This window comes from Poecilia reticulata, chromosome 12, assembly GCF_904066995.2.
Source record: "Poecilia reticulata chromosome 12, P_reticulata-male-v2, whole genome shotgun sequence".
Taxonomy (NCBI): domain Eukaryota; kingdom Metazoa; phylum Chordata; class Actinopteri; order Cyprinodontiformes; family Poeciliidae; genus Poecilia; species Poecilia reticulata.
Window position 1 is genome coordinate 20,988,916 of NC_088841.1, and position 15,726 is coordinate 21,004,641.

Sequence of the window (15,726 nt, forward strand, 5' to 3'; positions counted from 1 at the left end):
GGAATAAGGTGTGTTTTGGTTCAGCTTAAAAATAAAAAGGTGACCTACACACAAACTGACAGAGCATCAGTAAACCAGGTGCTTGACTTAGCTAATCAACCACCGCTGTGTTAGTGTGGCTAATAGCAGCGGTGGCTAATCCACCACAGTGATTAATAATCGCAAAATACACATCAAGTCGAAAAGCATAAAACTGTAACGAACTGAATGTTCTGTTCTGAGTGTTTTTGGTGCTGAATCCTGATACATAAAGTTACGTTGTTAGTTGCTATGGCAACGTGTCTACGTGTAAAGCCGACACGGAGCGAGGGAAAAAGAGTGGTTTTGAGTTGTTTTTCCCATTGCATAGCATTAATTGAATCATTCCTACGTCTCCAGGTTTCACTATAGGAATCGTTCTACCCTGGCAGCGTGGGAACGGCATGTAAAAGAATATCTGAACCTGGGCGGTGAAATAAATTTGTGGTGCAACTTTTTGTGGTAATAGTTTCATAACATGTTTCGCAAACTACCTCATTTTGTTCGACATCTTTCATATAAAATCTAAACCACTGCCAAATTATTGATCCAGCGCTGTTTCTCTTCGGAACTAGACTGATCCCTCTTCAGTCACCGTCTCATTCACGGCTCGCCTCAAACTCTCGCTGTAACCATGGTTACAACATGCAAGTTGATTGTTTTCTCCGCGCAACGTGATTGGTAGAAATTTTTCAGGTTGGAAGACGGGGGCGGAACTAGTGATGCATTCATGCATTCATAGGGTGTCGGATAAACCATACTCGCAGTGAATTTGACGGCGAAAGTTTATTATTTGAGCGACAATTTATACTTGATGGTTGTGATATAGCCATTTTAACTATTGTAAATTGAAAACATCGCGATACATCGAGTATACTCGATATATCGCCCAGCCCTACTCTTGAGCTGTTTCCAGCTCAAGAGTAACCTTAGGTGCAAATGGCAGCGCTGAAAATTCATTTAGTTTTTGTCTTTTCTCAGATTAGTACTTGCTAATACAGTAGATTTTTTCCACATGCATTTCTAGAGATTCTAGAGATATAGGGAACAAGCTCCATAGTCTCAAGATTCACTATCTCTTAATAGGGATATGTTAATTGTGTACATAAACAGAGATGAACAAAAATACAGATTTAGATGCAGCTGAAGCTGCTGCGCATAAATAAATATCAAAATCCTCCAACCTCTTCATTTCTCTAAGTATGATTTACAATATGTAGATTAATGAATCTTTCTCCTATCTATGTTCTTTAACTTTGTCTCTTTGTAGAGACTGTAGTAATCTGTATTAAATCATGTTTTTTCATACAAGGAATTTCTTAACCTGCAAGTAATTTTGAGGTTTTCAAAGAGCCGTTATGTCTTGATGAAGCAGCATCAGCAATTAGAAGACGGCACAACCAGCATCTGAATGATATCCGCATCCCCAACCCACTATAAATCCAGAACATGGAAGCCTCAGTGACAACTACCAGAGCAGATAAAAGCTAATCTATTCTGCTTGTCTTGTGTGGTGTAAGGCCACTAAACATCTCGGAGGAGTCAGGGAGGTATTAGACGCTTGATACAGGTCAAAAGCCAGTAGTACAAAGTGGATGAAGTGTCAGTGGCCTTTTGGTGCACATTCCCGACACTTTCATCAGCCTCTTGGAGCCTGCAAAAGCAGATCATGTCATTGTGTTTGTGTCCAACAGCTGGGAAGTGTGTCTTGTAAAAGAAAGAGTGATTGTGCAAGACATGGGACACAGCAAGAAAGGGGATTTTGGGTTTCTCCAACTTTCTCTGACCTGGGCGTGTGCATGTACGTTTTAAAAAAATGACAACTTGAGAGACATATTTAGGTGTAAACTGACAGGTTTTTTTGTGGAAATGAGAAGGAATTTTGTAGAAGTGAGAGAATCAGTGTTATTAGATAGAGGACAGCATTTTATTATGTGTACACACTTCATACTTGTTAGTGAGGTCTGCTAATCTCTGGCTAGGTGGGGAGAAAGGGGGTAAGTGTGTTTTGTGTGTGGAAGTGTGTCCAGCGGGCTATGAAAGGACCACCCTGGAATCCATATGAGTGAGGTCATTACTCAAGCACTGACAGCAAGGCTGCATCTGAACATTAAGGACAATTCACACTCACACACATGTCATCATAGTTTCACAGAGTGAATTTTTATGCTTGTGCTATTCTAAAGGTTGCATATGAAAGAGGAAACCAAAATCTTGATTACCTGGTAGTTCACATTAGCTGTTTGTAATCATTATCCACCGAAAAACAACAACAAAAAACCCACCCTGTTGTTCTTGTGGGTGTTTCTGATTTGCAGAATACACATGGCACTGCATTAAAACTAAATATACAACATTATCTACTTTTATCTTATTCAAAAAATAAATGTAACAATGATCTATCTGGCTTAAATAGAATATCATACTGAGGATGTCAGTTATGGTAATGGTCTGTCAAGTTTTTATTGTAAAGTAAAAGCAAAGATTTATTGGTAAGACATAAAAAGGATAAAACTGCCAACAATACATGTGACCAAAAGGGCATTATGTGGCATTTATTATTATTTAAGCATTTTTACATGATATAGAATTGGAGGCATGGTAAGAAACCAACGTTGGCATTATTTTCTGGTTTTACTGACATATATTTGCATTTTTATGAATTCTGTAAAAATGCTGGATTTTACTGGGTTTTAAACACCAATAAATTGTTACTTGAGTAGATGGCATTAATCTAAAATTCACACATCACCAGTGTCATGTCTAGATTTTGACAATGAAACCCCCCATGTTTCCCATTAGTTATTATTAATGTTTTATTACTTTAGCTTAGCTTGTTGTTTCAGTTTGTGTTGAAACAGATACTGTCTTAGGAACCACATTGAGATGACTATCAAACTCGTTCAACAGGTAAGAAGTATGATATTGTTTTATTATCCTTATCGCCCTGGTATAATGTCTACTGATGTCAAAATTATGCTGACAATCTATAAGATCAAATAAGCTAATCAAGCATTTCTAGTGTTTCTATTCAAACTAAGTTTGGGTATGGAAGCAGGTGATGAAGGGGGAACAACGTGCTAGCTGGTGTTTCAGACACTCCTGAAATAGTTTTGGCATTTCAATAATCTTTTAATCTTAGACTTAGACCTTTTGATATCTTAACTTTTAGAAGCCTTGGGTCACGAAGTGCTCTTACAGATAAGCTGGTGATGATTCATTTCAACACTATGCCAAGGGTAAAATTATTACACAAGTGCAACTTGCAAATTAAAGAAGTCAGTAGTTATGTTTCTTAATATTTTTATTCACCACCTCTGTAGCTCATTTACAGAGCTCTAAACTGTTCTGAAGATATGTTTGAATTTGGAATAAGTAAAACATCTCTATTCCAAATGAATGCACATGGCAGCTATCCAAAAATACTTTCAATTCAAAACACCTATCTGTAGACAAGCTGCTCACAGAAATATTTGTATTTTACACAAAAAGTAGTTAGAATCATCCATTCTTATATTTGGTGCTTTTCGCAGCACAATCTGTGCAACGTCCATGTATGTTATACGTACTGGGAAATTGGGGGCCATGCTGTAAAATTCTACAAAAAAGTTATAGCCACTCCATAATGCATGTAAAAACAATAAAAACAAAACAACAGGAATAAGCTTCCAACTAAGCCTGCAGCTGTGCTGTTTAAAACCAACTCCATAGACATGTTTGAGACTATGTCTCTCAAAACAACTTCAGAAAACATAAAGAATTATGAATTCTTCTACTCATAAGAAACTCTAATTTTAAGCTTTATGACTTTTCCCGTGACAAGGAGCTTAATTTATCTAAAATGAGTAAACCCAACTTCTGTGGGTTATGTGGACGGTTGTTTGGACGCTTGGAGAAAAAAATAGGTCTAGACTTTATTAAATAACAAAAATAAGTAGTATTAATTATAAAGTAAAACTCCTTCCTCTTTTAAAGTCCATTGAGAATAAAAATTTTGGTGGCAAAGAAGTAAATAAGATATCCGGATGGCTAGAGGGGAAAACAAACAAAACAAAAAAACAAGCCAAATAAGGTCACAGTGAGCTCCAAAAAACAACACGGAAATGACAAAATTTCTGACTCAATACTTTAAAGCCACAGCTATAACCACAAGTTTACATGCATGAATAGTTGCAACAAATTTTTCCAATATATTGGATCTTGATAGTGATCAAGGCATTTTGAATTATTTGTATTGGGGTATGTCCCCATCTCTGTCGTTGCCCTGCTACTATATAACCTTTACCGCAGTCATACCATAAAAGTTGTAAAACATCTTAATAAATCGGAATATTATTGAAATTTTAATTTATTTCACTGTTTTAAGAGAATATTATAACAAGTCAAAAGTATCATATTAGTGTGACGTATTTGGCCACACTAAGAAGCCGTACGGTTTTAGAAACTCAGGTAAGGCACTTAAATTTTAAAATATTGTACCACCTGTCAAGCATGGTGATGGGAGTATCATGCTGTGGGACTGTTTTACTGCCAATGATACTGGTTCATTAATCAATGACTGGTATAATGAACAAAGACTACTTGTAAATTATTTGACTTTACATAAAACAGCAACATTTTTGTAACTTAGACCAACAAGAAAAATGGATCAAAACTGGTTTTGAAATTGTTATGGCAAGAATTGATTATTACTGGACTGATTATGTAGTTGAGACTGAACTTGAGTTTCTGTCATTTGAAATTATTCGCAATTTTTTTTATCGAAACATTAGTAGCATTGTATGTTTTAATTTAGGCCCATCAGTATAAATGTGACCTTGTGTGAATTAATAAAAACTCACTATAGGTTAATTTTGTACACCAGATTTTAGCTTTTGAAATGAACTGAAGATGTTTCAAACATCACAGCCCAAATGCATAATTTAAGGAGCAAAATGACGTTAAAAATTAGCTTAAAGATTACATGAGCATTTATGGTCATGTAAATGGTTTACATGACCATAAATGGTTTACATTTACATGACCATAAATGTAAACCATTGATGGTCATGTAATTTCATTTGACATTATTGTAACCTGGTACAGTAATAGCAACCTGGATGCGGTAAGTCAGGCAAAAGTGGACATTTATTTTCCGTCTGTCTTCTGTCAGAAGACAGAAGACATCTCTTTTCAAGTGTCTTTTCATGTGTCTCCTTCATGGCCTATAAAATCTCATGTCATTTCACTCTTCTACAGTTTTCACTGCTCTTCTACACGTCTCCCCCGACGTCTCCCCCTCTCTTCCTGCCTTTTGCCAGCAGTCCACACAATGTGCCCATTGTTCCCTCGGTCGTTCCCCAGAAAGCAAAGAAAAAAGGATGTCTGCAAGCACATAACTCACAAACGCTCCACATAGACGCTTTCATTCTACAACTTTCTCTTTTAACAACATGCACCCAACCATCTCACACCAGCATACACTGTCAGACACTTGGAGAGCACCGAAGAGCCCCGGACAAGGAATGGATAGAGAGTTGGCGCAGAGTCATGTAGCGGCTACTGATTCACTGCATGTCTGTGGATGACATCCTGCAAACACTTGAGTATTTCCATACAGAAAGCCTGAAACTGTCATTAAATTTGACTACTTCAAATAGAACACAAAGTGACTTATTGCTGGGAAAAGGCTAGATCTATTTTAAGCACTATTGGTTTGTGAGTGGTGATGGAGCCAAAGCCATAAATAATTACCATTATGAAGTGACAAGACCTGTTTTGTAGCTCTGAAAAATGAAGTCCTGTTTGATCATGCGGAATCTCACTGCAGGCCATTAAATCAGAATATTGTCACCCTTCAAAAACAGTAGCTCTTTGGGAGCATTCCTGGGACGCATTCTGGCAAGATAAAACGTTACTCCCGAAGGAAGAGGAGTTACCTTGTAGCTGCACATAGATGAGGTTTGTTAGATTCAGTGTAGCATTGGTTTGTCCAAGGTCACAGACAGAGTGGGTAACTTAAAAAAAGAAAAAAAATCCTTTTAAAAAGGCATAACAGTTTCATTTGGGCCATATATTCTCTCAAATATCATCACTTGGGAAAGTGATAACAAAACTTGCAGTTTATGGGTTATTATCAGCCGCATAGAGTGGAGTTTAAAACATGTTTTCACTACAGTCAGGCCCATCTGTTTGAGATGTTTGTGTCAAGCAGACTTTAAGGCTGAAATGCAGCCAGCAAAGGGAAAAAGAACTCCAGTTTGGTTGAATATTGTGACATTTATGCCACGTTTACCTGACAATGGTGACAAACAACAATATAAGCGTCCCCTCATGTGTTAGCTCCTAGCGGCCATTTCCAAAATCTGTTTTTGTCCCCATTTACCTCACATAAATAACAGCAGTGAGTGAGATGCAGTACTAATGATCAATCACAATGACCTAACTTTTCAAATATGCATGAAAGAATCAAATGGCACTCTAGGTATGTTTTTTGATGAGGGAATAACATTATTACATAATGCAAAGCTCAAAAAGGTTGATTTTACATAGTCCTACTACAGGACAAAATGTTTAACTTTTCTGTGTTGTGAGAAAATAATATAATTTACACAACAGGGAAAATAGCAAATACCAAATAATATTATCTAGTTACCTCATCTATCAACATCTAAAAGCTTTTTTGTTTGTTTTTTGAAGATTTGTTTGCTTTTGCCTTATATTTTAATCGATGTTTCATATTAAATTATGGACAAAGTACAAAAAGTGCTTACATTTGACTCTTGAGCTAGCTCTGTTTGGTCAGCTTGCATGAAAAAAATGTATCATTCATCAGTATGGAAAAACCCTAAAAGCAGGGAACTGAGAAATGACACACATGAAACACCTTGCAGAAATGCACAAGTTCACTGGGAATTTTCAGAAGATCCCTTTGCCAGCCACACGATACATAAGCAGAACAATACAGGGTTTTTTTTAGCACACTATACACTAAATCATAACATTTGTGGCAGCTAGTTTAAGCAACATAAAGGTGTGTAAATGCAATTTTCTCCAACCAGTTTGACCAAGAATTTCAGATCATTCCAGCTACTAGGTTACAACCGCCATTCCTCTAATAAACAGCTTTTACCATATGTCATGTTCAACCTCAGTTTATTGCAGGGTGTGCTCAGCCATCTTGTATTGAAATCACACTCTTTGACACAGATTCCACAGATTACATCACATGGGCCTGGATGCAATAAAGCATTGCATCAGTGATCTATCCCACAAAATGTTTGACTCAGAAGTATTCATACTCATCACTCATGTAATGCTCCAGCTTTTCAAAAGTACTACTGCTTTTCAGCAAGTAAAAAAAACGAAGGTGACCATGTTCTGCAATAGAGCTGAGATTCAAAAGGTTAAGTTTGGTAAGGCTGGCTTACAAGATGAATTTTTATGCAGAAGAGAAATATAGTATTTCATAATAAGAATTGATAAGTGTGTCTAACATTCCTAAATGTTAGACACAAAGCTACTTACCATTTTCAATTGCGCAACATTTAACTCAAGAGACAAGACAATACACAATGTTAAGTTCACAAGACTTGAAAACATTCTAGGAATATTTTAGAGTCAACTAAACAAGCCTTATTTTCACAAAAAGAGTAAAGGCCTGACAAATCATAACCTGAGTCTAATTAAAGTACGATTGTAGGTTCCAGTCTATTTCTGTCTATATATGATAATACTCATCTAATTTCAAGGTAGTCAAATTGCCAAAAAATAAGAAGAATTCTCCCTTTTGTGTTTTCACAAACAGAATAAAGTAGTCATAATTTCAAACTGCAACTACATGTTTCTGCAACTACAGTATAACAAAAGATTGTTTGCAACACAGATGTCACATTTTGTTCAAATGTCAATTTCCCAAAATTTTACCCATTCTTAGCATGAATTTATTCATAAAATTTACCTACTATGAACTTAACTACCATGATATTGAGATATCCTATTTCGCTATAACCTAATTCAAAGCATTTGACTGAATGTCATCATGCGGTCCACTATAAAATTACTTAAAGTGTAAATTTACTTCACATGACAAAGACACAAAATGGCGCAATTCACAAGACTGCAGTTGGTATGTTGCAGTTCTAGCTTGTTTACCTGCATATCCATCCTGCAAAACAAGGTTTAGTAAGATATCAATGTGTTTTTGCACAGTCAGGATCTTTCTTTGAGCACCAATGCAGCAGAACAATAACCCTCTAAAAAACAAGTTGTTTTCACAAACATGCTCAAGCATGAAGGGGCAGCAGGGCAGTCAGTATCTCGCGGATGCACACTTCAACACATGGAAGACAAAACCATCAACATTCCAAATTGTAGATGGTCAGCTTCCTGTGCCAAAGCAACCGCTGAGATTTAAACCTTTTGGATGCCAGTTTTTTTTTTTTTGTTTTGTTTTGTTTAAAGATGAAAGAATCTGATAAAATATGCCCTTATTTACAAAAAGGTACCTTCGGATTAGATATTCTATAATTCATCTTAAAAAACACTGCCACAGCTCCCTAACTCAAAATTGCTCTACAGAAGCAAAAAAAGAATAACGACCACACAATAATCTAATACATATTTGTGATTTTGATGTACTGAAAGAGTTTCCTTTTGACATATTCCGGTTCCTCTTTTTGTCTTTCTCATGACTGACATCAGCTGCCTTTTGTGATTTGAACCCTTCAGATAAAATCAAAACAAATTGAAGGCGTAGAAATTGGAATAAGAGAAGTTAATGGATGGCTATCGGAGAAATAATGGGTGATTTTGAGGTTTGTATGTCAAACCACAAGAGCACAAGACTTGAGGCATTGAACTAAGCAGCTGATTCGTTACAGTGTTTGCCAACATCACGCCATAGCAATTGTGCTCTTAATGCAGTGCAATATAGTTATTTTGCCTGCATGAAATATGCTGGTTCACGATTTGCGATTTCTGTCATCAAGATGTGAATTTGTGTACACTTAGACCAAATGTTTAACTGTTGTGACGTCTATTTATATTTTACCAACTCCTCCATCTCCTAGAATACTAATGCATACATAGGAATTTATGTAACATAAAATTTAGGTGCAATATAGATTGGCAGCAAAGACTATCAGGTAACATCAAGTGTTTAGCTTTGAAATGATACAAACGACAACTAAGAACTAATGTCACATAATGTATGCGTACATGCAGGCGGGACATATTCAGAAAAATGTGGTTTTTGCAATTGCAGCCAGGCAAAAAGCAGGAAATTTAAGGAAATGACTATAAACTTTAAGAGCAGACAAAATGTAAACAACAGCACACAAAATAATACAAACATTACACAAAGCAATCGTTTTCAAAGACAATAAAAACATACATACAGTCAACCAAATAGTCCAACAAACAGTGGGCTAGCAGTCTGAACAACCACGTTTGTCCATGAAAAGTTTCATAATGTTCCAGAAGGTCTTACTAACCAGCTAAGGAAGGAATATAGAGCGCAGTAGCAAGTTTTGAAGAGAGCTAAAAGCTAAAATGGCAGAGTGTTCAAGGAGGTTGTGTTTTCAGAGTGTTTACATGCTGCTTAGTACATGACACCACCATAATCTGAAAATGGAGAGGACAGTCATTTGAATAAATGTTTAGTTTTTTTACTAGAAGAAGTAGAAAAGGTGTGGCTTCCATAGAGAAAGTTGAATTTCTAGTTTGATCTTGATTTAACCTCGGTTTATAATTTGTCAGTCTGCTCTGAAATGGACAGCAGGGTGTATAAACCCAGCAATCTAGCACAGAAGAATCCTGACATGAATTGAGACACTTGGGAGTTTTGACAGTCATTCTCGCCAAACCACATGACTTCACCTGTAGATGCACTTTGGAGAAAGCTTACTTACTCTTCTGATACTAAGCTGAAGTTGTTCAACACCTACAGGTGGTGAATAAGCAGTAGAGTAGAGAACTCTGTCAGCAGCATAAAGATAAATGAATGAATTCAGTATAGAATTTATCATTAGTGTATGCATTTCATTGTAGATGGAAAACGCCTTTTATAGTCTGCTAAAACTAAGCTGAAGTTATTCAACAATATCAGTATCTGTCAATTTTGCTGTATTGTAAATGTAAGTATTCTAATGAGAATGTGCACGTGAAAGTGAAACTATCTGGCATGCCTTAAATGGATTTCACTCGCAAAGGAAGCATTTTCCCTGAGTCATCCCCCTGCTCTTGAGGGAAATCTAATTTTGCAACACAAGCTCACAAATGGCACTCTTACCTGCATGAGCGCTGAAGTAATCTGGACCTCTGGCATAAGAATGGGTGGAATGCAAGTCTTTAGACAAGGGGGAGGAAAGATCAAGCTCTTCAGCAATCGCAACACAGATGTTTCAAGGACCGTTTTGCTTGACGAATGTCAGGGCTCATGTAGGGAAACATAAAGCAGTTGTCTGCAGGGGAGATAGCGCATCTTTGCAACAGGAGTTTTGCTTAGCCTCGGTAAGAAGGTCAAAAGTCAGAAGCATCAACTTCACTCTTCGAATTTTGTTTTCCTTTTAAAGCCTCGTGTAAGTTTCAGAATAACTCCCAGATGAGCATGCATTTGTTATCCTTTCAGGTCTTCCTGTGAGAATGTTAAGGACTCGCTGCCTGTATTGCTCAATAGCAAATCAGGAAACCAATGAGCTGCTGAGTAGTATCCTGACCCTATGTGCATTAGCCATTTAATGTTTTTTTTCTTTCTCACATGTGGAATATAAGACAACTGTTTACAAGGTTGCTAAAATTAACGCAAGTAAAAAAAATATAACATCACCAAGACATATTAAGAAAGACCTTATGCCCTGTGAACTACTAAAAACATGCCTTATGAACTCTACCTCTCACATACTCCATGTTCTACTTTTTATGAACCTCCACAATGGCTGAAATGTCTGTAAAGGGCTAATGCACCAGTAATTAACACTTGTTACTTTTTTTGTCGTGTGCTAACCACAAATTCAATTTATGTACCTGTTATTTTATGAGACAGATACAAAAAAAAGGAAAACTAATTCTGAAAATAAAGGAAATGGATTGAGGTCTTTTTTTTTTTTTACAAATAAAAACCTAAAAGGCGTGACATGAATTTTTACAAAAAAAGATATGGGAAACAATGTGGTTCCTAGATGTCCAAATGGCAAACAAAAAAAAAAACCTAACAAACATGCTTTATTTATTTTCACCTCAAAAGTACTTTGTACTAGCCAATCACAGAAAAATGCAATAAAATACACTGTAAGTTGTGCCTGTGGATTCAGCAAGGTTTAGTAACAGATCTCATCATCAATTGGCCAGTAGCATTAATTATATCTTAGGAACGTCCCAATAGGTCAAAACTGTCAAAAAGGTCAAATGCTTTTTAAATGTTGAAAAAGCTGAAGAAATGATTCCAGAGTGACTGACATATTCTACCTGAAACTACATGTATTTTAACTCAAAATGTCCTTATACCTCTCTCGCTTTATCTTCAAAACCAATGCGAACAAATGTGGATAATTTGAGAAATAAATCATGTAACCTCCAATTAAACCGGCTTGAAAGTGACTGACCTACTTTATCTGCCAAAGGGCAAATGACCCTGACAGACGCCTGTGGCATCAAAGACCCCCTGCGGTCTTCAGCAGTGGGTGGCGGAAAACAGTGTCCTCGCGTTCTCTTGTGAACAAACTAATAAACACACTCAGCTATTTGAACAAATCCTGATTGAGGTCATGAAGAGATAACACTCATTAGGTTACATCGAAAATAATGACTACGGTAAACAGTAAGCTTAAGCTGACAATACTGGGAATTCACTATGTTATTAAATTTGTTGCATGCTAATACTTATAGCTGAAACAGAGCATTACAGATATTTTTCTGCTGTTATCATATTTAACATGATTTACCTACAGCATGTTGGGAGATAAACCACACTGTTTGTTGTTTTTTCTTTTTTTTTTTAAGGAGCAAAAAGATTAATTTGTTGAAAGAGTAACAAATGCTGGTAACTGAGAGATCAGAATTTGCTGACGCTATTGGAAACTAACTCTTCACAACGAGGAAAACATATTTCTGTTGCATCAAGGTTGAGAATCCTCAGGTTTCCAGCAAGAAAATATGGCAATTGGTTGTTTCTGGAATGCATGACCAGGCAAATTCTTTTTTTTTTTAAAGGTTTTATTGGGTCTAGTGGCCTTTATTTGATAGTTAATTGACAGGAAAGTGGGTATTGAGAGAAGGGGAAGACATGTGACAAACATTGCCAGGCCGGGAATCGAACCGGCGACGGCCGCATCGAGGACTAAGGCCTCCATATGTGGGTTGTGCTTAACCCCTGCGCCACCACAGCATGGAGACATGGTTGTAATTCACATCACACCTTGAAATATCAAACAATGGGATATCACATACAAACACATTTCTTGCATCCCTCTATGTGGACTTACAGAGTTTTGCAGATGCTCCCATAGCTTTATTAACTCTGCCATTTAGTCATGGATAGTTCTGCAAACATCTGCGCATTCCATGCGTGCTAATTGAAAATGATATACGACAAGTCCACAACAGCAAGACAAACTCCTGCTGGGAAAACAATTGCCTGCAGATCTTTTTCTACAGAATTGTTTTCATTCATCTAGCCTTTGCTTTTCTGTGTTACACAAAAATGTTCAGTCTCTTGTGTGGAAAATGTATATTTATATTGACCTGAATCCCCATAGTTTCACAATTGTTTTTCCTCATCAACATGCAATCAAACTTCAACATTCAAGCATAAGTATCTAGGGTGTTTTCATGCTACTGATGTTATCATCATAATACATGACGTGTATGATGTGATGCTTTAAGCTCAAGTTATCACAGAGGTTGATTTGGTTTACTGATCACATCTGAACCCTCTACTGGCTTCTCAGTAACCAGGACTTTTTTTTTTTTACCTTTTTCCACTCTAATGTAAGAAGAAGATCAAGGATATTCACTCAACAGTCTTTATTGGGTTTGTTCGATGGCTTCTTAGAAAAAACAACAATTAGACACGTGAATCCAACTTGATACATCTACACATAGTATAGATGATTTGCTGAAAAAAAAAAGGAAAAAGAAAAAAAATGAGCATCAGAATTGTTTTAAAAAAAGGGAATACATTTACTTTGTTGGTGATCTGAGAAGAAGTTTAGAAACTATTTATTCACTGGGACTTTCCACACACAACCATCTCTCGGTTTTACAGAATGGTCCAAAAATGGTAAATTTGTTAACAGTTGTGTTTACTAAAATACCTCATTAAAATCAGAGATCAAAGAGAATTGGGGAGATTGGTTTAAAAAGAAGTTTCAAGTAACCACTTGTCACAACCTAGGTATGCAAGACCACCACCTCAGAATGCACTACATGTCGTACATGCAGATGACCGACAGCAGCCGGAGACCACACCGAGTGCCACTCCTGATAGATAAGAACAGGAAACTAAGGCTACAGTGACACAGGCTCATCAGAACAACAGAAAAAATTACATAAAATAAAAAAAGTAATTGTATTCCACCTTGCGTTGCATCAGTGGTAGAGGGCGTGGTGGTGTAAGAGACACTTTGTTGGCACTCTGAGCCTCTTGGTACCAACAAGGCATTGTTCAAACACCACAGCCTGCATGATTGTTGTTGCTGTCCATAATGTATCCATCACCTTTATTGAGGCATATCTGAAGGGGAAACGGGATCCAACACAGCATTTCTTTCTTTACTAAATAAAGGGTTTCATGACTACACTAAGACTGATCTACAAAGAAGCTCTAGTTATCTACATCCTGGCCAGCTTTCCTTGCCGGCTCATACATCTTGAGTTCTTTATCTCGACTTCAAAGAAATGTCTGTCAGTTTTTAGCTGTGCTGCAATTCCAACTGACTGTAATGAAAAACAGTTCATAAAATGGTTAAATTTCACGGCTCGGTTGGGGGTTTTCTAACTCCCACAAACAGTTGACAGCATTAAAGAGGGTCCCAGCACCACAAGAAAGAGTTAAGAGATGTTTCTGGCATGGCTATTGTGTTTCTGTGATTTTCTTCAGCCCACCACTGAGGGTTTCCTCTTGGCTAACTAATGCTGAATGTTGGAAATAAAAAAAACAACATATTGTTACAACTCCGGGATGGTTCGTGCATTTAGCAGAGGAGGAAACTGAGAAAATATGCTTAAAAGAAATTCCTGTCTGCACAAAAAAACAGACAGATGTCAACTTTTATTATTTTTTTAAGTCCCAGAGCTCGTTTTTCTTTTCCTCCCTCATTCAAGTGCTGTTCTACTCCCAGAGGTTTGAGGAAGAGCCATGTTCTGGCGCAACAAGTCCTCAAAAGTGCCTCACTCGCTGTGGCACACCATATCCCCTGCTAAAATAACGGTTCGCCCATCAAGTACCTGCCGGCGGCATTAAAACCCCTTATCTGAACCGCACCGTCTCGCTGCGTCTACGTGGCAGGTATGCTTTGATTATCTACAGATGCCTACATTATTCATGCGGGGTGTGCGAAAGAAGATGACATAGTTTCAAATGCAGAAAGAAAGAAAGAAAAAATATATAAAACAGTTTTCCGCACTTTATGCGCCAACTGTAAATTCATCAGAAGTGAAGATACTGAACATTAATGCTTACAGTTTGATGATGTCCAGCGGGTTTTCTAAGGTCGTTTTAGGGATCCTGGATGTCCAAGTCAAGTTCGATTCGAAAGCCCACTCTGCATGCGCAACTCCTCTGTCAAAGCCGCCGCAAATAGGACTCCAAATCCAATAAAGAGACAGGTAAACCTTTCATTTTATGTCCAAATACCAACACAGTCCCCACACTAACGCGTCCTATCGGTACATTAGAGTTGTTAGTATTTATTTTTTGTTACTTTTCCTGATTCCTACGCTGGTTTAGGATTTTCCCCAAATGCAGTCGACTTGATGCTCTCCGCTCCGGCTCCGTGCCTCTCTGTGCTGGCGCGTCTCTCTCCTTTCCTCACTGAACGACTGCCACACACACACACACACACACACACACAACACACACACCCGCACACGCACATGACACACACGCACTGATACGCAGAGCACGAGAAGGGGTGTGACGTCACGTACACGCACTTGCCCAGGGTAATAAAAGATGCCGCAGCTGAGGATCGTTGCGCACCTTTATTTTGTGCAATCAGTTTAATGAGTAAAACATCTCTTTTCGTTTGCCTTTTTCAGGTCGACAAGAGAGAGTTTGCTGTAAATCTCTTTCAAGTTAACACAAGTGAAGACATAAGCAACAAGTGCATAGACGTTGTCAAAGACGTAAAAGTCCGGCTACCAAGAGAATATCTGAGTCGTTCTCTTCTTCCTGCCTAATTGGAAACACATTTTGTCAGCAACTTGTAAAGAGAAAAAAAAAAGACAGGAAGAGGGCTAAGAGGGGTGGAGTGAGAAAGAGATGAAAAGCAACCAAGAGACTTACCGTACACAGGGACAAACTGACAAATTAACCTTTTTATTATTGTTGTTGTTTTATAAAGTGTCCTTCAGCCTGGACTTGGTGCTGCTGTCTCTGAAGGTAAAACTGTCACATGTGGAGATCTCAGAGTGTTTGGCAAGGACAGCTATGTCTGCACAATTCACACCATCTGTGAACACTTAGTGAGGTGTTAGGACTAAACCAACCAACGTTTTTTGCATGAGTAT

General features: G+C 37.5%; 1 protein-coding gene across 2 annotated transcripts in view; it reads right to left on the reverse strand.

The window, feature by feature from the left end:
- Positions 1 to 15,049, reverse strand: part of lpar1 (lysophosphatidic acid receptor 1) — a 35,900-nt gene extending 20,851 nt beyond the window's left edge. The window contains exon 1 of one of the 2 annotated variants that reach the window (XM_008424688.3): positions 14,678 to 15,049. The gene's annotated coding sequence lies outside the window, so the exon portion shown is untranslated. Of the gene's footprint in view, positions 1 to 5,936; positions 5,956 to 14,677 lie in introns of those variants that run through there. The other variant, XM_081613615.1, reaches the window with a different exon arrangement.
- Positions 15,050 to 15,726: the final 677 nt, after the last annotated feature.